The sequence below is a fragment of the Thalassophryne amazonica genome, chromosome 3, assembly GCF_902500255.1.
Source record: "Thalassophryne amazonica chromosome 3, fThaAma1.1, whole genome shotgun sequence".
NCBI classification, from domain to species: Eukaryota; Metazoa; Chordata; class Actinopteri; order Batrachoidiformes; family Batrachoididae; genus Thalassophryne; species Thalassophryne amazonica.
The window spans coordinates 41,345,561-41,370,069 of record NC_047105.1 but is presented as its reverse complement, the minus strand read 5'-3'; the positions used below and the strand labels follow the sequence as shown (position 1 = coordinate 41,370,069).

At 45.7% G+C, this 24,509-nt stretch overlaps 1 protein-coding gene and 1 long non-coding RNA gene across 3 annotated transcripts in view; both read right to left on the bottom strand.

The window, feature by feature from the left end:
- The window catches only part of LOC117506578 (potassium voltage-gated channel subfamily D member 3-like), a 324,070-nt gene that overhangs the window by 55,810 nt on the left and 243,751 nt on the right, over positions 1 to 24,509 (bottom strand). The gene's annotated exons all lie outside the window — the stretch shown is intronic.
- Positions 85 to 15,768, bottom strand: LOC117506580. The gene is made up of 3 exons (XR_004559508.1): positions 15,758 to 15,768; positions 9,641 to 9,647; positions 85 to 235 (listed from the first exon to the last, which is right to left on the bottom strand). It is a non-coding gene; the product is annotated as an uncharacterized LOC117506580 (long non-coding RNA).

Sequence of the window (24,509 nt, the reverse complement as noted above, 5' to 3'; positions counted from 1 at the left end):
TTACAGAGATGTGGCCATTCCAGCAAGTCAAAGAGTGCTTTGAGAGGATTCCGGAACATGACCAGCAGAGAAACGTAGCAGAGGAGGATTGTATACGGGTCATTCCTGGGAGGAGAGGAGAGTGGATCCTTGCGGGGACAATAATATTGATGAAACACAGTGGAGCTGTCAATCTCCTGGACATCATTCTGCAAGTCAGTGAGTGCGCTGTCCACACTTTTCTTCCTTTTATCTCCTCATTGGAGACTTGCTAGACTTTTTAAATTATTATTTATTTGTTATTATATTGTTATCTGTTTTAGTTTACTTTTTTTATTATTATTTACAGGGTTTTGCCTTCTGTGGCTACAGTCTGGGGTAGTTCCACAGCCTCTTTTCGCAGTATTATAGCAGCCCACACCCATCCTAAGCACTTTGTGCACAAACATGTCATCAATTACTGTTATGTGTCGGATGCAGCCCGGAGAACCGACCAGCGTTTGAAGGACCCAGTATAAAATAAGCAGAGCACGGTACAAAGGATAACAGAGTTTAATGAACATAACAGTGCTGTGAAAAAATATAAAAGTGCACGGTCTGGCGTGGTGGTTTTGCGGTGCGCTCCCAGCAGCGCTAACGGTCTGGAGCCAGAACCAATTCGGACCCAAGGACCCCGCCGACACCCCCCAGGTGGCCGCGACAAACCGAGTCTGTGAAAGAAGGAATCATTATGTGAGTCCACACTCAACACACAGAGAGAACGCTCAAAGGTGCACAAACAGCAAACACTTCCTGGCTTAATTACTAATCAGCTTCCCACCCTGCAGGCATGGAACACCCAGTTCACAAAACTCCACTGCAGTGGAAGCTGATTACACGACCAACATACAGCTCAATATAATAAGGTGTGAGGGACACCACATTTACTGACTGTATAAATGTTAGTCACAAAATCTAACGTACCTCAGGAAGTGTGCTGACGAGCATGAGACCTCACCCCCTCCTCTTTCACAGACCATGCATCAAACCTGGACGTTCTCTGCATCCACTGATGATGAGATGGCTCCCGAGACGACGATCTCACCCGTCTGGTCACAAGGTCGAGTCTCTGGCAAATACACACTGTGTACTCCAGTCTTAAATGCCACCATGTTCCAATCCATGTAGATGCACCACAGCTGTGAGTCCTGACGAGCCGCAGGTGATCAGCCTCAGGTGATCAGGGTGAGGTCCTGATAAACTCAGCTACACAGCCACTCAGTCCCAAATGCACACCACCTGGGAGGAAAACCAAAAGACAGAAACAAAAGACACAAAAGCCAGCCAGGCACGCCAGCCACAACAAATTACATGTGATTCCAAGTGGAAATTGTTGCTGATTCACGTGTTTTGTCACAATTTTGTGTCTCCTACTACTTGCCAACAGTTGCAGTCCAGTGAGATACTACCCTTACCTTGTGAGGTTTCAGATAACTCTTGGGGATATTATGGTCCCACCGAATAATGAATGATGAATAATGAGCCATGTAGCATGATTTTTTGATATGAGTTGAGTTATTCAACAAACGTGGGAGAACAATGCCTCTTAGAGGCATAAAATTCGGCTAACGAGGCTCATCTCTGAGCGTGGCACTAATTGTGAGAAGTTCAAAATTTTGCAAAAACAGCATGGGGCAGTTTACGTACGAGGTACTACAAGGAAAAACAAGGATGTTAGAGGCATGTTAGTGGTGAGTACGAGGCTGTTAGAAGTTCATTACCCGAGTACCTGGTGGCTACGAGGACAGGACAGGCTATTTTGGACAGGCTACTTTGACTCCCAAAATATGCCCAAACGGATAATGTGGGTGATCTGGGAACGTCTGGAGGAGCCCACCGTCCAACAGATCTTCAACTCACACCTCCGGTAGAGGTTCTCTAGCATCCTTGTGGAGGTTGGGGCATTGAACCAGAATGGGCAATGTTCAAAGCTTCCATTGCTGATGCTGTAGCGAGGAGCTGTGGCCTGAAGGTCTTAGGTGCATCAAGGGGCGGTAACCCTCGAACACCGTGGTGGACACCGGTGGTCAGGGAAGCCATCTGACTGAACAAGGAGTCCTTCCGGGATATGTTATCTCAGAGGACTCCAGAGGCAATTGCACGGTACCAACAGGTCAGAAGGGCAGCAGCCTCTGCTGTGGGGGAGGCAAAGCAGTGGGTGTGGGAGGAATTCGGAGCAACCATGGAGAAGGACTTTCGGTCTGCACCAAGGTGCTTCTGGCATACCGTGAGGCACCTCAGGAGGGGAAAACACGGAACCATCCAAGCTGTCTACAGTAAGGATGGGACTCTGCTGACTTCAACTGAGGATATAATTCGACGCTGGAAAGAACACTTTGAGGAACTCCTGCATCAGACCGGAGCGTCCTCTATAATAGGGGCAGAGCTGGAAGCTGATGGAGGATTTTCATCAATTTCCCTGGTGGAAGTCACTGAGGTAGTCAAACAACTTCGCAGTGGCAAGGCCTCGGGGCTTGATGAGATCCGTCCAGAAATGCTGAAGGCTCTGGGTGTGGAGGGATTGTCTTGGATAAGATGTCTCTTCAACATTGCATTGAGGTCTGGGACAGTGCCTAAGGTGTGGCAAACTGGAGTGGTGGTCCCCATATGTAAAAAGGGGGACCAAAGAGTGTGCGCCAACTACAGGGGCATCACACTACTCAGCCTCCCTGGTAAAGTCTACTCCAGGGTGCTGGAAAGGAGGGTTCGGCTGATAGCGAACCTCGGATTGAAGAGGAACAATGCGGGTTCTGTCCTGGTCGTGGAACAACCGACCAGCTCTTTACTCTCACAAGGATCCCGGAGGGTGCCTGGGAGTATGCCCACCCAATGTACATGTATTTTGTGGTCTTGGAGAAGGTGCATGATCGGGTACCCCGGGAGATACTGTGGGAGGTGTTGCGGGAGTATGGAGTGAGGGGGTCCCTTCTCAAGGGCATCCAATCTCTGTACTCACAAAGTGAGAACTGTGTTTGGGTGCTCGGCAGTAAGTTGGACTCGTTTCTGGTGGAGGTTGGCATCCACCAGGGCTGCGCCTTGTCACCAATCCTGTGTGTGATATTCATGGACAGGATATCGAAACGTAGTCGGGGGGAGGAGGGTTTCCAGTTTGGTGGGCTCAGGGTCTCATGACTGCTTTTTGCAGATGATGTGGTCCTGTTGGCTTCATCGGCTGGTGACCTCCAACACTCACTGGAAGCAGCTGGGATGAGGATCAGCACCTCTAAATATGTGACCATGGTTCTCAGCAGGAAACCGATGGATTGCCTACTCTGGGTAGGGAATATGGCCTTGCCCCAGGTGAAGGAGTTCAAGTACCTCGGGGTCTTGTTCACTCGTGAGGGGATGATGGAGCGTGAGATTGGCCGGAGAATCAGCTCAGCAGGGGCGGTATTGCATTCGCTCTACCGTACTGTTGTGACAAAAGGTAGCTGACCCAAAAGGCGAAGCTCTCGATCTACTGGTCAATCTTCATTTCTACTCTCACCTATGGTCATGAGTGTTGGGTCATGACCGAAAGAACTAGCTCGTGGGTACAAGTTGCTGAAATGAGCTTCCTCAGGAGGGTGGCTGGTGTCTCCCTTAGAGATAGGGTGAGAAGTTCGGTCATGTTTGGGGAGCTCAGAGTAGAGTCACTGCTCCTTTGCGTTGAAAGGAGCCAGCTGAGGTCGTTCGGGCATTTGGTAAGGATGCCTCCTGGGCGCCTCCCAAGGGAGGTGTTCCAGGCACGTCCATCTGGGAGGAGACCCTGGGGAAGACCCAGGACTAAGTGGAGAGATTATATCTCCACACTGGCCTGGGAACACCTCGGGATCCCCCAGTCAGAGGTGGTCAATGTGGCACGGGAAAGGGAAGTCTGGGGTCCCCTGCTGGAGCTGCTGCCCCCGTGACCCGAACCCGGCAAAGCAACTGAAGATGAGATGAGATGAGTATTTTCGCTCTGCATTCCAGCGCACTTTGTCGTGACATTCCCACCTGCTTTGTGTGCTGTGTGTATAAACTAATTATTTTGTAGTGGATTAACCATTTTCACTCACAGATTGGCTGTTGAAAACACCTCTAATCGCTTCTGGAATCATAGAGGACCGTTTCTGCTGGAGCTTTTCTTTCTCTCTCTTTCCTCTCACTGCATGAGGTGGAGAATGTATTTGGAACAGCCTAAAAGGTAATTATTTGTAATATTTATATTGTAAGATTTTGGTAAAACAGTTGTATGTTCATTCCTTCTTATGAGCAGCTGTAAAAGTATGTTTATGATAGATTTAACATCTTGTTATAATTGATCAGAATGCGCTGATGCAATCACTCGCACGCAGTGTTTCTTAATTGTTTGCGCAATGTTCATGTACATGGCTTGTTATTTGAATGATCACTGAAATTTCTGACAAATCCATACATGACTCATTATTCATGGCTTTATTATTTGATGGGACCACGGCTTAAGTCTGAATCCTGACTGCCCTCCTCTGTCAGCGTGTGTCATGTGAATGTCTACATCTATCACAAGCTGCTGCGAGCCATGAAGTAGTTACTGATGATACACCCTCAGTGACGGTGAGAAAAATGAGTAAGTCACAGTGAAATAAATGAGACAGAAGAGTTGGCAGCTTCACCAATTTTGTGATGGTTTTGTAGAAGAGGCCATAACATCTTAAAAAAATAATCTCTAAGCGATTATGTTTTACAGATTCACTTTGCAACCTGGTTAAAGTGCTTGACTGAATGATTCACTCAAATGGCCTTATTGAATGAGAACCTCAGTGTTGGCATTGGACTTTGATTCACTGAGTTTCACTGAAACACTCCAACATTTGTCAAAACATATCTCTCTTCTCCCACTCTCGCCTCTTTGGCTGCTCTGACTTTCCTGTTCACCGCTTTCTCGATGCGATGAGACTCTTGACAGGTTAGCCCCATGCACCGTTGACCACTGAGCCTCTTGAGAGCTGCTCTCTGTCCACACGTAGGTGGGTGCCAGCTTTCTACTTTCCCGACTGTTTGGCCAAAGCGTCGTCTCTTCATGCTGAAAAACACCATAATCGCTTGTCTTACTTGCCTCCTGTTTACTGCCCACAGACTGAAGAGCTGCTGGATTATCACAAATGCAGCCTTCTGTCCAAGTTATCTTAATATGTAAAAGGCAAGAAAGAAATGTTGCTCAAATCCTTTGCCTTTGAAAATGCCTTTATTTCTCCACATAGAAGAATCCTGATGTGCGCTATAATTATGGTCTATTAATTAAATGAGCTGAAGGATGTGGATGCTGATTCCACTTATTTTTCCTTTTTTTGCGATCGTCAAGAGAGTGAGTGTCATATCTTCCTGATCTATGGCGCATGGTCTGAAGCGGTTAACGAAAGTGCATTTGTGGGCGTGGCGTTTTTGGCTTTGGTGTTTACAGGGTGTGTAATCTATCTGAGTGCTCAATATGGTGTACAATGAAAAAGGGCTGCATTTAAAAACAAACTTTTTCCTCAACATGTCCAGGATCTGTTTAAAATGAAGGAGTCCAGTTACAATTTGAGAGGAACATTAGTATTTGGAAGTCAAAGATTCAAACTACTGTAAAAAGTCACTGCATTTCTGTTAAAGGTGTTAACGTTTGGAATAAATGTCCTGATAACGTCAAATTATCTGGTACCTTAGTTGGCTTTTAAAGGCTCTATAAGAACAATATAATTACTTGTTGTGAGTATGTGTGTATGTGTGTGCGTGTATACATTTTACGTTTATGGTAGATGGGGTGGGCGTTCTATTTATTTATTTATATTTAACCTTTATTTTGAAGTTCCAAGGTTGTTCATGGCAGTGTTCATGGCAGTATGAATACCAAGTGCCAGACATCCACTAAAAGTGCTGAATTCCACTTAACAGAATTTTCAGTTTTCACATTGCCTTTTTCTTTCCGAATAAAAAAATGACATTTACACATACAGATTTATTTATAAAACACACCACACATTTCAGTAAGCTGTGTGTGCAGCCAACCACTCATGTCAGGAAACTAATTTACCCATAATGCACTGCAGCATGTGTCTAAACGTTAAAACCTTCAAAATTAGTGCATTACTTTAACTAAAACATAAAGCTGATATGTTCACTTTATAAAATGACAGATGTGACATTAATTTAAACAACTTATCCGGAATTAGCTTGTTTAAAACTGTCTGCCTGTGCATGACTTGGGTGATATGTCGGTAAACCTGTATGGTGTGAAGAAAAATTGTCTTTATTTTCCTCTCTTTCTTCCTTTTGCTCTTCACCTCCTTTCACTCTGGTCACCAGGTCTTTTTTGCTGAGAGAAGGCTGGTCTGACACAGAAGTCCTGGCTTGTTATTGTGTCAGTAGCTGCTAGTGTACTGAATTCAATACTGAAAGTTATCGGTTTAGCTTTTATCTGTAACTTCCACTAAATTTTTTTTTTAGGAGTTTATCGGTTTAGCTTTATGAAAGTTAACTTTTGAGTTAGCGGATTAACTATTATCAAAGCTAACTTTTTTGTTAGCTGTGCAAACCACTGAGTGGTAGTGGGAACATGCTCCCATTACCTTAAAACTGCTCCCATATGGCGTGCGTCTCAACTAGCTTAGCTTCTAAGCTCGGCGGAACTGCTTCTACTGACAGGAGAAGGGGTGAAGGTGGGTCTCTGGCACCTCAAAACCAGTTGCTTCAGGTAGATGGAACTCGTCAGCCTACGATGACAGTTCATCTCAGAGAAGGAAACTCTGATCTCAAACCTCTGCTGCCTTGCCGCCATATCCAGTCTTGGACAAGGCTTTCAGGAGTAAACCTCGATGAACAATCCGGAGTTGGAGTCCCTAAGGTGATCTGTTGCTAAACTTCAGCACTTTCTCAGCAACTCCTGCAATACTGCCAATGCCAGACTGCATTGGCTTCTGCCTTTCCTTTGGACCACAGTGTCAGCATGGAGAGGGGGACCTGCTGCATGGGCAACAGCTGATCTTCTGTATTTGCCTGCCCAGGCTTTGCAGCTCCACTGGAGAGGACACTCCAACATCATCACAGTCCCAGAGATCTTTTTCCTAAGGGAGACCTGGACAATTATAAAGTTTCCAATTCACCTAACCTGCATCTCTTTAAATGTGGGAGGAAACCGGAACGCCTGGAGGAAACCCACACAAACACGGTGAGAACATACAAACTCCACACAGAAAGGCCACAGGTGGTAATCGATCCCATGACCTTCTTGCTGTGAAACAACAGTGCTAACCACTAAGCCACCATGTTTTGCTTCTGCCCACACCCTTTCAGTCACACAGGTTTACTGTTCAATTGTCCTATTTATGAGTTTTTTGTTATTGTTGAGTCTGGGTGTTGAATAAATTCACTCAAATTCATTCATTGTTGCTGTGAGACAACAGTGCTAATCATGAAGTCACTGTGCTGCCCTGATTTCCCACAAACGTACACTGTAATTATGTCTCTGTGGAATAGGAGCTGGACTGTGAATATATAGACTGGGGTTTGATTCCATGGAGTATGAGAATAAGCACTGGCGCCAGTGGGCCTGAGGGCCTATATAGGTCTGACTTGTAAAAAACAAAAGTAATCTGAGATAGTACAAAAGATGATATTAAAGAATTATTAATGAAGCAAGGGACCTTAATAATTAATTTATTATATGGCTACTATATATATATAAACACCCAGACATACGGTATCACCCTAATATGAAAGCTGCTCATGGTTTTGGGCTCATATTCAGACTTGTTCGCTTCACCTCCAGGAAGAACTTGCTAACAGATGGTCCGGTCATTAGCTGGTAAGCTTTCAATCTGTGTGTTTTTTCTGATGCTGTTTAGATATTTATGGAGTATGTTCATGTCCAACTCGTTTTTTCAAATCATGTTTTTAGCTTTATGGTTTGTAACAAATGTGATGCGCATTCTGGACCGACTGTCAGCTGCCCCCTGGACAGTTGGACAGCTGTGTGATGCTGCACACGTAGCATCACAGCCATATAATAAAAATGTCTATATCATCTTTTGTACTATCTCAAATTACTTATGTTCATAGTAAAACAATAATATATTGTTCCTTCTCTTCATTGCAGGGATGCTGTGTGTTCTGCTGCTGGCTGCAGGATGATCAGAACAGTAATTTCACCTTTCGTTCTTCCAGCTGATGGGGAATGATGTGTTCCTGGCTGTTTCTCTGATTGTTTAGTCGTAATATCATTAGGATGCAGTGCAACATTCAAAACTTTGCTGTTTGCAGTGCACTAGTTCATATCAGGCTGTCATATTTAATGGAAGATATGTTGACGTTAGAATGCTCCAGTGATGAGCCATAATGAGGGTTCATGATGAAGGAGCTCTGAGGGGTCAGTTTCTTCCAATCTGAAGCCGTGCATTCACTCGGTGGTGTCTCAAAACATAAATGAACATGAATGAATGAATTTTATTCGGCGCACATACACACACATACTTAAAAATTCTCTCATAAAACAAATACAAAACCAAAACAAAACAAAACAAAAACTTGTAGGCAATTTCCCAGGTTTGTGTGCCCGAAAAGGTGTAGGCAGAAGCAAAAGCATATAAATACCCACCCCTTTTACCATTTGCTATATAGAATATACGTAGCAGCCCAGTCTCACTTTTTTTTTCGCCACCCGTGATGAAATGAGTCAAATTTTCGTGATGGGGCTTTTTTTTTTAACTCACTATTACTAACCCTACTGCTACCCCCAACCCTAACCTTAACCATAACCTAATCTTACTCCTTCCCCCCACCCTAACCATAACCACCCCAACCCCCCGCTTCACTTTTAATTTTGTGCAGCCATGACAAAAATTAGGCACTTTTCATCACAATATCAGGAACCAATAGATTAATGTATATTTCATGCTGCTGAATCACGACTTGCTGTGAGACCAGGTTGAATATAGACAGACACACACACACACACACACACACACATATATATATATATATATATATATATATATATATATATATATATATATATATATATATATATATATATATATATATATCCATCCATCCATTTTCTTCCGCTTTATCCGGAGTCAGGTCGCGGGGGCAGCAGCTCAAGCAAAGCCGCCCTGACCTCCCGATCCACACACACCTCCCCCAGCTCCTCTGGGGGAACCCCAAGGCGTTCCCAAGCGAGCCGAGAGATGTAGTCCCTTCAGCATGTCCTGGGTGTTCCCCAGGGCCTCCTCCCAATGGGACGTGCCCGGAACACCTCTCCAGCGAGGCGTCCAGGGGGCATCCGGAAAAGATGCCCGAGCCACCTCAACTGACTCCTTTCGACATGGAGGAGCAGCGGCTCGACACCGAGCTCCTCACCCTATCTCTAAGGGAGCGCCCAGCCACCCTGCGGAGGAAACTCATCTCGGCCGCTTGTACTCGGGATCTCGTTCTTTCGGTCATGAGCCAAATTTCATGACCATAGGTGAGGATCGGAACGTAGATCGATCAGTAAATCGAGAGCTTTGCCCCCCTACTCAGCTCTCTCTTCACCACGATGGTCCAATGCAGCGACTGCATCACTGCAGATGCTGCACTGATCCGTCTATCGATCTCACGCTCCATCCGTCCCTCACTCGTGAACAAGACCCCGAGATACTTAAACTCCTCCACTTGAGGCAAGGACACTCCACCGACCTGAAGAGGGCAAAGCACAATTTTCCGGTCGGGAACCATGGCCTCGGATTTGGAGGTGCTGATTTTCATCCTGGACGCTTCACACTCGGCTGCAAACCACCCCAGTGCACGCTGAAGGTCCTGATTTGACGAAGCCAACAGAACCACATCGTCTGCAAACATATATATATAAAATCAGTGGTTAGCGGAACTGTGCCCTCCACTGTTGGAAAGCAACAAAAACTGGCAAATGATCACTGACATCACTAATGAGTAGTCCACCCATTATGTTCCCTACAGTAGCATTTGTTAATATATTGTCGATAAGTGTCAATGTATTTGTAGCTATCCTGGTTGGATGTGTGATCACTGGATACTATCCCATACAAAACACTGTTTATAAATCCCATTATTTGTCATTAACCATGAGGATTCAGGATTCATATTAAAGTCTCCATAAACAAATAAATGCTTATTATTTTAATTGTGTTATACATTTCAATCAGTTTATCCACAAACATTTAGATTTGATCCAGGAGCTCTATAAACACAGCTTATAATTATGTTTTTGATTTTTAACATTTAATTTCAACTGTGACACATTCCATAACATTTTCCAAAGAAAATGACATATTTTGTATAATTTCACTTTGATGATTTGAACCAGGCCACCGCCCCATTTTTTTTAATCCTATTTCTGGAAAAAAAAAAAATCATATCCTTCAAGCGGGAGAGTGTCAACTTGCTCCTCTTTTAACCAAGTCTCAGTAATTGCAATAACTGAAAAATGTTTATTGGATATTTTTAAACACTCCTGTGGGTTCACCACCTGCAGAAGGGGCCATGGGGGTCAGGTGCAGAGAGAATTGGGTGGCGGTCGAGGGCAGGTGGCCCGGCGGCCCGGTCCGGACGTGGAATGTCACCTCGCTAGGGGGGAAGGAGCCTGAGCTTGTGCGGGAGGTTGAGAGATACCGATTAGAGATAGTCGGGCTCATCTCCACGCACAGCTTGGGCTCTGGTACCCAACTCCTGGAGAGGGGCTGGACGCTTCATTTTTCTGGCGTCGCCCACGGGGAGAGGCGGAGAGCTGGGGTCGCATTGCTTATTGCTCCCCAGCTCAGTCGCTAAGTGTTGGAGTTCACTCCGGTGAACGAGAGGGTCGCATCCCTACGCCTTCGGGTCGGGGACAGGTCTCTCACCGTTGTCTCGGCCTACGGGCCGAGCGGCAGTGCAGAGTACCCGACCTTCCTGGAGTCCCTGGGAGGGGTACTAGATAGCGCTCCGACTGGGGACTCCATTGTTCTCCTGGGGGATTTCAATGCCCACGTGGGCGGCGACAGTGAGACCTGGAGGGGGGTGATCGGGAAGCACGGCCTCCCCGATCTGAACCCGAGTGGTGTTCAGTTGTTGGACTTCTGTGCTAGTCACAGTTTGTCCATCACGAACACCATGTTCGAGCACAAGGGTGTCCATAAGTGCACGTGGCACCAGGACACCCTGAGCCGGAGGTCGATGATCGACTTTGTAGTCGTATCATCTGACCTTCGGCCACGTGTCTCAGACACTCGAGTGAAGAGAGGGGCAGAGCTGTCGACTGATCACCACCTGGTGGTGAGTTGGATCCGCTGGGAGGGTAGGAAGCCGGTAAGACCTGGCAGGCCCAAACGTATTGTGAGGGTCTGCTGGGAACGACTGGCGGAACCCTCTGTTAGCGAGGTCTTCAACTCCCACCTCCGGGAGAGCTTCTCCCAGATCCCGGGGGAGGTTGGAGACATGGAGTCCAAGTGGACCATGTTCTCCACCTCCATTGTCGATGTGGCTGCTCGTAGCTGTGGTCGCAAGGTCTCTGGTGCCTGACGCGGCGGCAATCCCGGAACCCGGTGGTGGACACCGGAAGTAAGGGATGCCATCAAGCTGAAGAAGGAGTCCTACTTATTTTTGTTGGTAGGTGGGACCCCAGAGGCAGCTGACAGGTACCGGCAGGCCAAGCATGCCGCAGCCCGTGCAGTCGCAGAGGCAAAAACTCAGGTCTGGGAGGAGTTCAGGGAGGCTATGGAGGAGGACTATCGGTCGGCCTCGAAGAGATTCTGGCAAACCGTCCGACGCCTCAGGAGGTGGAAGCAGCTCTCCACCAGCACTGTTTACGGTGCGGGTGGGGAGCTGTTGACCCTGACTGGGGATGTTGTCAGGCGGTGGAAGGAGTTCTTCGAGGATCTCCTCAATCCCATCGTCACGTCTTCTGAAGAGGAAGCAGAGACTGGGGACTCGGAGGCGGACTCATCCATTACCCAGGCCGAAGTCACCGAGGTGGTTAGAAAGCTCCTCGGTGGCAAGGCTCCTGAAATCCGTCCTGAGTACCCTAAGTCTCTGGATGTTGTGGGGCTGTCTTGGCTGACACGCCTCTGCAACATCGCGTGGCGATCGGGGACAGTGCCTCTGGATTGGCAGACCGGGGTGGTGGTCCCTCTGTTTAAGAAGGGGGACCGGAGGGTGTGTTCCAACTATAGGGGGATCACACTCCTCAGCCTCCCCAGTAAGGTCTGTTCCAGAGTACTGGAGAAGAGAATTCGACCGATGGTCGAACCTCGGATTCAGTAGGAGCAGTGTGGTTTTCGTCCTGGTCGCGGCACACTGGACCAGCTCTACACGCTCCATCGGGTGCTCGAGGGTTCATGGGAGTTTGCCCAATCAGTCCACATGTGTTTTGTGGATCTGGAGAAGGCATTCGACCGTGTCCCTCGGTGCACCCTGTGGGGAGTGCTCCGGGAGTACGGGGTCCGGGGTCCTTTGCTAAGGGCTATCCGGTCCCTGTACAGCCGCAGCAGGAGCTTGGTTTGCATTGCCGGTAGTAAGTCAAACCTGTTTCCAGTGCACGTTGGCCTCCGCCAGGGCTGCCCTTTGTCACCGGTTCTGTTCATTATTTTTATGGACAGACTTTCTAGGCGCAACCAGGGTGTAGAGGGGGTCTGGTTTGGGAACCACAGAATCTCGTCTCTGCTGTTTGCGGACGATGTGGTTCTGTTGGCTTCGTCAAATCAGGACCTTCAGCATGCACTGGGGCGGTTTGCAGCCGAGTGTGAAGCGTCCGGGATGAAAATCAGCACCTCCAAATCCGAGGCCGTGGTTCTCGACCGGAAAAAGGTTCTTTGCCCTCTTCAGGTCAGTGGAGTGTCCTTGCCTCAAGTGGAGGAGTTTAAGTATCTCAGGGTCTTGTTCACGAGTGAGGGACGGATGGAGCGTGAGATCGATAGATGGATCGGTGCAGCATCTGCAGTGATGCGGTCGCTGTATTGGACCATCGTGGTGAAGAGAGAGCTGAGTAGGGGGGCAAAGCTCTCGATTTACCGATCGATCTATGTTCTGATCCTCACCTATGGTCATGAGATTTGGCTCATGACCGAAAGAACGAGATCGCGAGTACAAGCGGCCGAGATGAGTTTCCTCCGCAGGGTGGCTGGGCGCTCCCTTAGAGATAGGGTGAGGAGCTCAGTCACTCGGGAGGAGCTCGGAGTCGAGCCGCTGCTCCTCCACGTCGAAAGGAGTCAGTTGAGGTGGCTCGGGCGTCTTTTCCGGATGCCCCCTGGACGCCTCGCTGGAGAGGTGTTCCGGGCACGTCCCACTGGGAGGAGGCCCTGGGGAAGACCCAGGACACGCTGGAGGGACTACATCTCTCGGCTGGCTTGGGAACGCCTTGGGGTTCCCCCGGAGGAGCTGGAGGAGGTGTGTGTGGATCGGGAGGTCTGGGCGGCTTTGCTTGAGCTGCTGCCCCCGCGACCCGACTCCGGATAAAGCGGAAGAAAATGGATGGATGGATATTTTTAAACAGTCCTGAATTTTTGAAAAGTTCATAAGAAGAATTCCACTATTAAAATGTATAATGGAGAATATCCCCTTTGTCAAAAAATAATCCCTAAATTGTTCTTCAGTAAAGTATTTACAATGATGAATAATATTTTTAAGAAAAAAACAATCCGGATCTGTGTTATATTCAATATTATGAAAACTATGTTCAGTGTAATCAATTTTTTTTTTTAATTGAGCTCCTGTGCAGATTCAAAAGAATCAGCTGACATCATATAATAATAATAATAATAATAACGGACAGACGATAATTTTTTTTAAGTATTGAAGACAAATGATATTGCTTGTCAAGCTAACGGGTCACTTCCTACATTTGTTTCACAATAAAAGCACTTCACTGTCACAGCACTCATAGGCCTTTACTATAAAAACGGAAATTTTGATACTCATCCAAACTTTCCAACCATCAATCTCAGACTCACTAAAATAACTGAATACAGAATTCATCTTAGTTGTCAGGATGTTGTTCTGAAACACTGCACACACAAAAATGCATTTTGTGTTATATGAGTAGTATGACCTTGCTCAGTTGACCCCAGTGTAGTGTATCAACAGTATTTTATGGGCATCATGGAAACTGGAGGCAGTATAGGACTGGATCAGTCCAAAAAGGGAGTGAGAAACTAAGGCTGAAAACCAAGGATTTTATATTGCAAATGTCAGTTTTTGGTGGGCTGACTGGAATGCCAGCCAGTCTCACGTTTATTTCATGCTCCTGTCATGAAATGATTAAAATTTTCGTGACAGGTTTTTTTTTAACTCACTATTACTAACCCTACTCCTACCCCCAAACCTAATCTTAACCATAACCATAACCATGCCCAACACCCCCACTGCACTTTTAATTACGTTATGTGCGCCGTCATGGAATGTATTAGAATGAATTTATGCTGCCATGATGAAAATTTTGCACTTTTCGTGACAGTATGACGAACCAATAGATTAATGTATATTTCGTGCTGCTGAATGATGACAATCTATGAAACTGCGTTGGGAATTTTCAGTGGTGGTGTTATGTGTGTGTGTGTGTGTGTGTGTGTGTGTGGGGGGGGGGGGGTACAGTAATCTGTATGGTGAGAGGTGCAGCTCCTTGGCCTACAGTTGCCCAGTCCTGATTTAAATTATGCAGTAAGGTACAGAATAATTGACCACCAACTGCTTCAGTGTAATCTGTCCTATACTGCAGGGGTGTCAAAATCCAACCCCTCATTCACATCAAAGGGGAGGGGAGGTGATGGTCTAGTGGTTAAGGTGTTGGGCTTGAGACCAGAAGATCCTCAGTTCAAATCCCCACCTGACTGGAAAATCACGAAGGGCCCTTGGGCAAGGTCTTTAATCCCCTATTGCTCCCGGTGTGTATGGCAGCACCCTGACATCGGGGTGAATGTGAGGCATAATTGTAAAGTGCTTTGAGCATCTGATGCAGATGGAAAAGCGCTATATAAATGCAGTCCATTGACCATTTTCAGCTTGGGACTTCGACGAGGGCGGTCGCATCTCCCCCACTCTCCCTTATGTCTAACCTTCAAGTCCCTACTTCACCAGACTGTGAATACCTCAAATTATATTGGATACTGGTTCTATTGGACTATTATTGGATTAACCATGGAATTGATCAGCTGGTCTCTGAACGCTATTGACACCATCTTTTCTACAAGAAGGTCAAGACCGGGGGATCCTACCTGCCCAGATTGAACGTATCCTGCGGGCTATGTTCTCAACTCCTGGGGGTCTTGGCGTTTTGCATGTTTGGCGCCTTTCTCCGTTGAGGACGTCGAGGATTTATTCATATTTGGTCTTATGGTAGCAGGGCTGGCACTTTCTGGCTCATGTGCTGCCCTGATCTATCAGAAACTTGGCAAGATGGCATCAAGAACCACAGCCCCTTGCTTGTCCATCATGATTAAAGAGGTGGGCAAGGCATTGCATTCTCAGACTGCGATGACTCTTGAACTCAGACGTAAATTGGATGACATCTTGGGGCAGATGTGTGCCTTGCAGATGAAGGTGAAGATTTCAGAGGCCGGGGAATATTCTTAATTCATAATTGGGATTTGGTTGTTCAAGTGTAACTGTAAAATATGCTTTTCACTGCTCAAACCACAACACGGCAGGCTTATCAAGCCTGAAGGACAAATTGCCCGACTGTTTTCCTCCAGAGGAATGCCTTCTGGCCTTGGTGATTATTTGGCTCCTTTCTTTCTTATCTCAACCCACAAAGACAATAAACTGTTTTTCATAGGACTGAAGCATGCTCCATTCCCTCTCCCCACCCCCCTCTACCCCTCATCACCCCCCACACACTCCGGCTTCAGCTCACGTCGCCACGTTGCTTGAGCTGCTTCCTCTGCGACCCGACTCTGGATAAAGCAGAAGAAAATGGATGGATGGTTGGATGGATGTTTTAGTTTTAAAATAATGTGCTAATTTTTAAGGTTTTGTGAGCACATACTATGCCCCGCAGTGCATTATGGGTACGATGATGTAATCTCAGTATGTCACGACAGGACAAATGCATTTCAGACACTCTGTTCAGGCTCCACAGACAACAGCATTAAACTCTAGTGCCTAAAACTCTCTTGAATATATTCTCTGCATTTATAGACGTTGGTTTTATATTTGCGTTTGTTAAATTCCACACATTTTAAATGTAGCAGACAGGGATTATCTGGAATTTTGTTTTCAAGGCCTCTACTGCCATCTACTGGCCAGTAGTGTTCATGGCAGTATTTGCCCTAAGTACTAAGCGTCTGGGAACCAGTAGATGGCAGTGTTCTATTTATTTTGACCCCGGTTATATCAGATGATTGTCAAATCAACTTTTTGGCTTTGCAAATGGCTTTTTTTTTTTTTTTTTTTTTTACAAATGAAGTTCAAAAACAAAACAAAACAACAGCAAAAAAAATAAAATAAAATAATAATAATAATAACATTACAAGACAGCTCTGCAGTGTTTGCACAGGCACAGTGCAAGCGTTTGGATGCTTGTAGCTTTTCAGCACAATAATATCAAACAGGTTTGATTCTCATTCGACCATACGATCGGCGATCTGGATGTGGTCGTCAGATGTTGACCGCAGCTTGATACTCCATGTACACTACACGATGCAGGACGCACAATTAACCTGAAACTCGGTCCAAAAAAATTCCTGCATGAAAAATCATCTCGCACAGTGTAAAGCACATTTTACAACATCATAAAACGTGCACACATTCTCTCCACATGCAAAACATTTTGCGATGATACTTGCAGGGCTCCATAAAAATGCCTGTTTTTACAAATAAAAAATGGAATATTTTACAAAAGCACATTTATCTTTAAACACCAACACATGACAGACATCACATTAATGTGTTGGTTTACATAATGAATGACTGAACCAATCAGTGTTTAGCAGAGGTACTTTTACCCAGAATCCTTTGCGATCTGTTTGTTTGTTACAAAACCTCAGAATTAGTGCATTATTCAACAGTAGAGAAGCTTGAATCTTCAACTGGACTGGGTTGCTTGACGTGAGGACGTTTCGCTTCAAATCACAGAAGCTTCCTCAGCTAAAATTCTTGCTGTGGTAGTCTGACTTCTGTCAGCTTGGTATGAGGGGCTTTAAGTCATCTGAATGCGATTTTCCCAGAAATCACATCTTAAAACGGACACCTGAGCAGATGGAAAATCAGTTGTGAGAATATTAACTCAGTCGTGCGTTTCATCCTTTCTTGCTGGTTTCACTTTTCATTAAAATAACCACAGAGGTTCACACAAAGAGGATTGGATTGGATGTGTCGCTCCAAAAAGGCATTGAGAAACAAACGCAATCAATCTGGCTCAATCAGTTTTTCTTTTGGGAGGCAGAACTGAAAGCAGCTGAGCCAAACCTGTGATGTAGGACATTTAAATTCTGTGATCAAACGAGCAGCTAACTGGCAAACTCTTTTTAATGAAGGGATCTGCGTTAAGCTTTGATGGGTGTTACGCGCTTACTTTGTAATTTGTCATTTTTAGGTGTTTTGTGAATAATGATCACCTGGTTGAGGGCATCTGAAGAAGTTCTGAAAACCCACAAATGACCTGACTGGGCTGCACAAGCAACCAATCCAACAGATGCACACAAAAAGAACAAGAACATCTGGAGAGCTGGAGAACAGGGATGAGCTTTATTATGTTCACCCTTTAAAGCTAAAGTCTAAAAACTGTTCAGTGTTTTTTTTTACCATTGAGGTAATGCTTTTATCCACAAATCAGTGATGCCTTCCTGAAGCAAAGAAATGAAACAACATCACACGTTCTAAATAGAAATACCTTAAATTTGGTGCACTTTATTTGAAGCCAACAAACAAAATGTTGGATTTATTGCTTAAAGTCACAATTTCATAGACTGTTTTAAGGTCCTTTGATGAACAAAGAGGGATTATTGTGTTTTTGCAACAATGTCGCCAATGATACAATAAAAATTACCTTAACACTAATGTGTTTATTGTGCATTTGTTTTTTAAAGTAACAAAGAAAAGTAATTTTGTTCTCTTACTTCTCTGTATATGTCACTTTGGTCTATGTCACAGCTGGCCTGTTCCATAAAGAATGTGTACCATTTTACATATAGCAACAGATAATTTGTTTATTTTTAACCAAACATTTGACGGTAAGACAAAACATCAGAAAACAATGACAGTGACAAAGGCTGAAATGGTAAAAGAAAAACAGAAAACCATGCTTAACAGAGGAAGCTATGATGATAAGAGTAAATAAAAATATGCTGAATTTTATCTGATAGATGGTATGTTGAGGAAATGGGAGTTCCACGAGTGTATGTGTGCATGCTATGTGTGTGCAAGTGTGATAGATATCATGAGATGTATGAGAATGGGAGTAACTGTGACAGTTTCATCAGTGCTACACAGCCTGACAATTTAGGCATGGCCCCACCACCACACAAGGAGCTCCCAGCTACCGCAAGCAGGGCACTTCTACCTGCAGGGGGCGAGGAGCAACCATGGCAAACTCAGGCTAGCTATCCCATCAAGAGGTACACCCAACCACGGTGGACTTCGGAGCAAACCTGTCCTGTGAGCTTGAGACAGATGCCCAACCCTAATGACAGGCAGGCTCTAAAACCCCTAGAGAGACTAGTATTGGAGCCACTAGTGTCCATAGGAGGAGGTGCTTCATATCTGAGGGCACTCTAAACATCATCCAGAGGGGTCGTAGTGCATGACTTGATTGAAATATTAGGATGTACAAGTAGCTGAGAAAGCAGGCTGAGCTGACTCTGAGAATGGACAAGCAGCCATTTGTTAGTGGAATCTGTGATCAGGTGACACCTCATCTGTGGTATACTGACCCTCGACCTGCTTATAGAGCAATCAAAGCACTCTGCTCCTCCAGACCTACACCTTGCCCCACTGCAGTTATGGCAGAGGATGGTTCAGTGATGACAGATACCTCTGCTGTAGTGTCATTGTGGGCCAGCTACTTTGAGCAGCTGTATAAGGCTGATACTCCTGCTGGGATGGTAGACATTTCTTGTGCTAATGTTCTTGGAGCCAGTTCCCCAGTCAATTGTGAATCAACAAATCCCAGTGAGATCGCAAAGGCTGTGAAACAACTGAGGGCAGGGAAAGCTATAGGGATTTGTGGCATTGGAGCTGAGCTCCTCCATGTGGGTGGAGATGTTGTTCTCCTGGCATTGCAAACTATTTTTGTTTCAATTTGGGAGATAGGTGTCATCCTTTCAGATTGGAGAAGAGGACTTGTTGCCCCAATCTGGAAAGGAAAAGGGTGATTGTATAGAATGCAACAACCATAGGGGTAACACATTGCTCTCTGTGCCATGGAAGATGCTTGCAAGGATCATTCTCAATAGAATTCAGTTTCAGCTATATTTGCTGCTCAGCAACTGGAGCAGTCTGGCTTCACACCCAAGAGGACAACGGCTGACCACATTTTAGCCCTGCGTGTACTCACAGAAAGCAAGTGTGAGTATCCGCAGTGTTTCTTTGCAGCCTATGTCAGTTTTTGCAAACAATTTGATTCAGTTGATTGGGCTGTTCTCTGAGACATCTTGAGAATTTGTGGGATCCCCAAGAAGCTACATCAAAATCAGCCTATACACAGATACTATGAGTGCTGTGAGGAGTGGAGGCAGAGACTCTGAGTTTTTCCCCACTGAAAACTCGCATTCCCCAGGGGTGTGTTCTGGTTCCTACACTGTTCAATGCTTGCATGGACTGGGTGTTGGGTAGGGTTGTGGAACTCAGTGACTTGGGTGTTTTTGTTGGTGAGGAAAGATTTACTGACCTTAACTTCGCAGATGATGCTGTGATCTTTGTGGACTCAGTAGCCTGAATCTTAGTCCTGGATCAAGACTAAGATTCAGGCTTTTAAGGTCTTCCTGGATTCAGCCATCAGAAGTGTATCTGTATGTGGTGAAAGACTTGAACTTGTAGAGACATTCACTTATTTGTATCATGGCGTCCCAGGTGAGATATAAAGTTATCAAATAGACAGTGGGTCCTGTGTCCTGCTTTCTTTCTCTCCTCATACATCTTTCACTTTTTTCCTTTCCTCTCATCCGTGTTGAGCGAGCACAGAAAACAATCTGTCAGGTAAATCTCGACAAAACACAAGCAACAGCTGAACCTGTCCACAGGGACCGCAGGGTGAGCGGCCTTCTATTTTCAGTGTGATGCAAAAGGGGGAAAAAGGGGGATCATAACAACAGAAGAGGAGGAAGAGGAGGAGGAGGAAGAGGGGGAAGAGTCGATGGGATGTGATGTCTATTACACACATATGAGAGATGTGGGATATTAGTTTGTGTGACCTGCTGCCACTGGAAAGAAAGCATCATCCATCAGCACCCATGTGAGTGTCGTGTGGGCCGCTGAAGAGGAGGTACTGCTGGCCCACCACAACAAGATGGCGCCCTGCTTGAAGTGCGGGCTTCAAGCACGAGAGGGCGTCGGCTTTGCTGGAGGTGACAGCTGTCAACAATCAACACAAGCTGTCACCCATCATCACCACTACAAAGACCGGACTGCAACTCCACCTCCTCGCTGAGAAATCAACTACCATTCAGGTAATTTCTCAGCTGCCTGACACTGTGTGTGTTTAACCTGAACTTCTATTTGCAGCCGTTTTCCTGGAGTGTTTCCTTATCTGGAGGATTGGCGTTTGGTGTGACAGCGACGGCTTCGCCTCACACCCCAACTCAGATAAGTGGTTGACCAGGAGCTGCACGAGTGTGTGTGATTGGAGGTGGAGGTTTTCCCTCCTTTACTTAAGACAGACTGTGGATTACTGAGTGTGCGAACTCACACTCATCTGGACTGTCTTTGTTCTCTGCCAGCAGTACCGGGTGTGACTGCTGAAGACAGCGGCCACCTGGGGCGCAGGGCTTGGCGGCTCCGGTGTTCTTCAGCTCCGTTGGTGGTGGAAGCTGTGTGGGGATCCAGCTCTTCTCTCTCCAGGCGTCCTCTATCGTTGAGCCTGCCCACACGTCACCTGGTGTATGATTGACAGTCACCATATTGTTATTGTCTGTACGTTGTTGTGCGATTCACAACATTAAATTGTTACTTTTTGGCTTATCCATTGTCCGTTCATTAACGCCCCCTGTTGTGGGTCCGTGTCACGTCACTTTCACAACAGTGAGCACCGGATTGCCTCTTTAATTTAGAAGCTGGTCTATCACATCATCAAGGCCAGTGGACGTGACCAGTCACTCAGAGACCCAGTGCCCTCACCAACAGCGGGCTTATTTAACTACACTGAGCTTCAGTGAGGCATCATCAAAAAGGCTTTATAAGAGAAATAAAAGATGCAAATTAGACCTTCATACATTTCATTTATTTTTCTTGCATTCAACCAGGCTTTGAGATGTACTGAGTGTGAACAGACTGATAACACAAAAGGAGTAAATGCAGTCATCGTGTACCTCATCAAATTAAAGAGCATGCAATGCAGATGAAGAAGTTTTGACTTTTGGCTTGAGGTGCCTGATCAATCCAGGTCAATGCTTCTGCAATATTCCATTTTATTATATTGCTGCGACGCTATGTGTGCTCTGACTGGCTGATTACCGGTCAGATATTTTCCCATATCAGACCGGTTTCCATGACAATCAGCCCGAAACGTGTATTTTCTTTACAAACCAGAAGCTAAAAATGCGAGTAGAAAAAGCAAGTCAGACATGAACGTACTCCGTAAATATTTGAAGCATTTGAAAAAACACACAGATTGAAAACTTACCAGCTAACGACCGGATCATTTGTTAGCATCATCTGCTCTGCTCCGGTGTTCTGTCAGGACACCGGCTGTCAGCTCGGAGGTGAGCTGAGATGAGCCACTGCTCAGTTCAGTTTCAGAGCTCTGAAGTAAGCAGAGGAGTTGAAGTTGTTTTTTGTTTTTGGAGGTGAACTTCACCTCCACTGCTGAAACAAACGGCTTCATTTCCGCTCTATGAGCTCTATGTACAAGCCGTTAGCAGCTCTCATATTCGGGTGTTCACTTCTTTATATATATATATATATATATATATGTATATATATGTATGTGTGTGTGTGTGTGTGTGTGTAAACTAGCCATATAATAAACAAATTATTAACCTCGCAGTCAGTTAATAATCCTTTAGTCCAGTCTGCAGGCTGTTGAACACTGCCACCTGCTGGACGTGTCTAGGTTTGTTGCAGGGAATAATATTAATGACGTGATGGAAATTAAGACTCGGTGTGGTTGAAGTAGCATATAGTTTGAAATGAACCTGTTTGTCAGTGGAAGTCACTGTAGGTCTGGTGTCCACTGAACCCACTGCTGCTTCTGTGGTGAATGTGGCAGACTTGACCTGTAGTAGAGAAGCTTGAATCTTCGAATGGACTGGGTTGCTTGACTCAAGGACGTTTCGCTTCAAATCGCAGAAGCTTCCTCAGCTAAAATTCTTGCTCTGGTAGTCTGACTTCTGTCTTGACTCTTGTAGAGAAGAATAAACAGAAGCCACAAAAGCTGGAGTTTTAAATTTAACCAGACCCCTCCTACCGAGAGGCAGAATGCTATAGGCTAGTGACTAAACAATAGCTCTAATTAGCACCTATTGTGCTCTAGATAGCACCCTCCTAATGACAGGGCAGCTGTACCTCATAATGATGGGACGGACGCCTCTCCTGATGGCTCCCTTGACGACTCTCCTGATGACGTGAATGACTCATTACCATGAACAAAAGACTGAAACTGCTTTGACCTGAGTACCCATTGTAAACAGGGGCAAAGCATGTCTCAGAACTCCTCCCCGGTTAAGGCTGTGTTTCAAATGTTTCACATAGAATGCCTCCTTGAACCGTCTCTCAAACCATTTCTTCTCTCTGGCTAAGATTTTAACTTCCTTGCCCTCAAACGTGTGGTTAGTGTTGAACTGCAGACTGAGGTCCTCTCTGCAGTGCTGGTATAGCCTTTAGTGTAAAGATTGCTTAGTCTCACCTATGTAGTGTTCGTTAGTTTTCCTGACATCTGATAGAATACACTACATTGCTCTGTTTGTAACTAGGGATCCTGTCGTTATGGTGAACTAATTTCTGTCTCAAGGTGTTAACCGGTTTAAAGTAAACTGGGATTTTGTGCTGTCTGAAGATCCTCTGTAGTTTTTCCCCTACTCCTGCTAAATAAGGGAGAGACACTCCTCTTCTTGTCTCCGTCTCCTGTTTATCTGGTCTCTTTTTTCTGCACATTGTCCAGGGACCATCGTGGGTACCCACATACTGTGAGGGCTTTCCGGACAAGTTGTTGTTCTTTAGCCCTTCCCTCTGCAGTTGTGGGCACCTGTAGGGCTCTGTGTTGAAGAGTCCTGATCACCCAGAGCTTGTGTTCAAGGGGGTGGTTTGAGCCAAAGAGCAGATATTGGTCTGTGTGAGTGGGTTTTCTGTAAACCGCTGTCTGGAGCTGCCTGTCCTCTCTAATCGTAACATCACAGTCCAAGAAGGCTAAATGGTTGTTTCTGGCATCCTCACATGTGAACTTGATATTGGAGTCCACCGAGTTGATGTGTTCTATAAAGTCCTCAACCTCCTGTTGCTTGATTTTAACCCATGTGTCATCGACATATCTGAACCAGTGACTGGGAGGTATGCCCGTGAAAGACGTCAAGGCTGTCTTCTTCACTCGCTCCATGTACAGATTGGCCACAATGGGGGATAAATCAATCAATTCAATCAATTTTATTTATATAGCACCAAATCACAACAAACAGTTGCCCCAAGGCGCTTTATATTGTAAGGCAAGGCCATACAATAATTACGTAAAAACCCCAACGGTCAAAACGACCCCCTGTGAGCAAGCACTTGGCGACAGTGGGAAGAAAAAACTCCCTTTTAACAGGAAGAAACCTCCAGCAGAACCAGGCTCAGGGAGGGGCAGTCTTCTGCTGGGACTGGTTGGGGCTGAGGGAGAGAACCAGGAAAAAGACATGCTGTGGAGGGGAGCAGAGATCAATCACTAATGATTAAATGCAGAGTGGTGCATACAGAGCAAAAAGAGAAAGAAACACTCAGTGCATCATGGGAACCCCCCAGCAGTCTAAGTTTATAGCAGCATAACTAAGGGATGGTTCAGGGTCACCTGATCCAGCCCTAACTATAAGCTTTAGCAAAAAGGAAAGTTTTAAGCCTAATCTTAAAAGTAGAGAGGGTGTCTGTCTCCCTGATCCGAATTGGGAGCTGGTTCCACAGGAGAGGAGCCTGAAAGCTGAAGGCTCTGCCTCCCATTCTACTCTTACAAACCCTAGGAACTACAAGTAAGCCTGCAGTCTGAGAGCAAAGTGCTCTATTGGGGTGATATGGTACTATGAGGTTCCTAAGATAAGATGGGACCTGATTATTCAAAACCTTATAAGTAAGAAGAAGAATTTTAAATTCTATTCTAGAATTAACAGGAAGCCAATGAAGAGAGGGCAATATGGGTGAGATATGCTCTCTCCTTCTAGTCCCCGTCAGTACTCTAGCTGCAGCATTTTGAATTA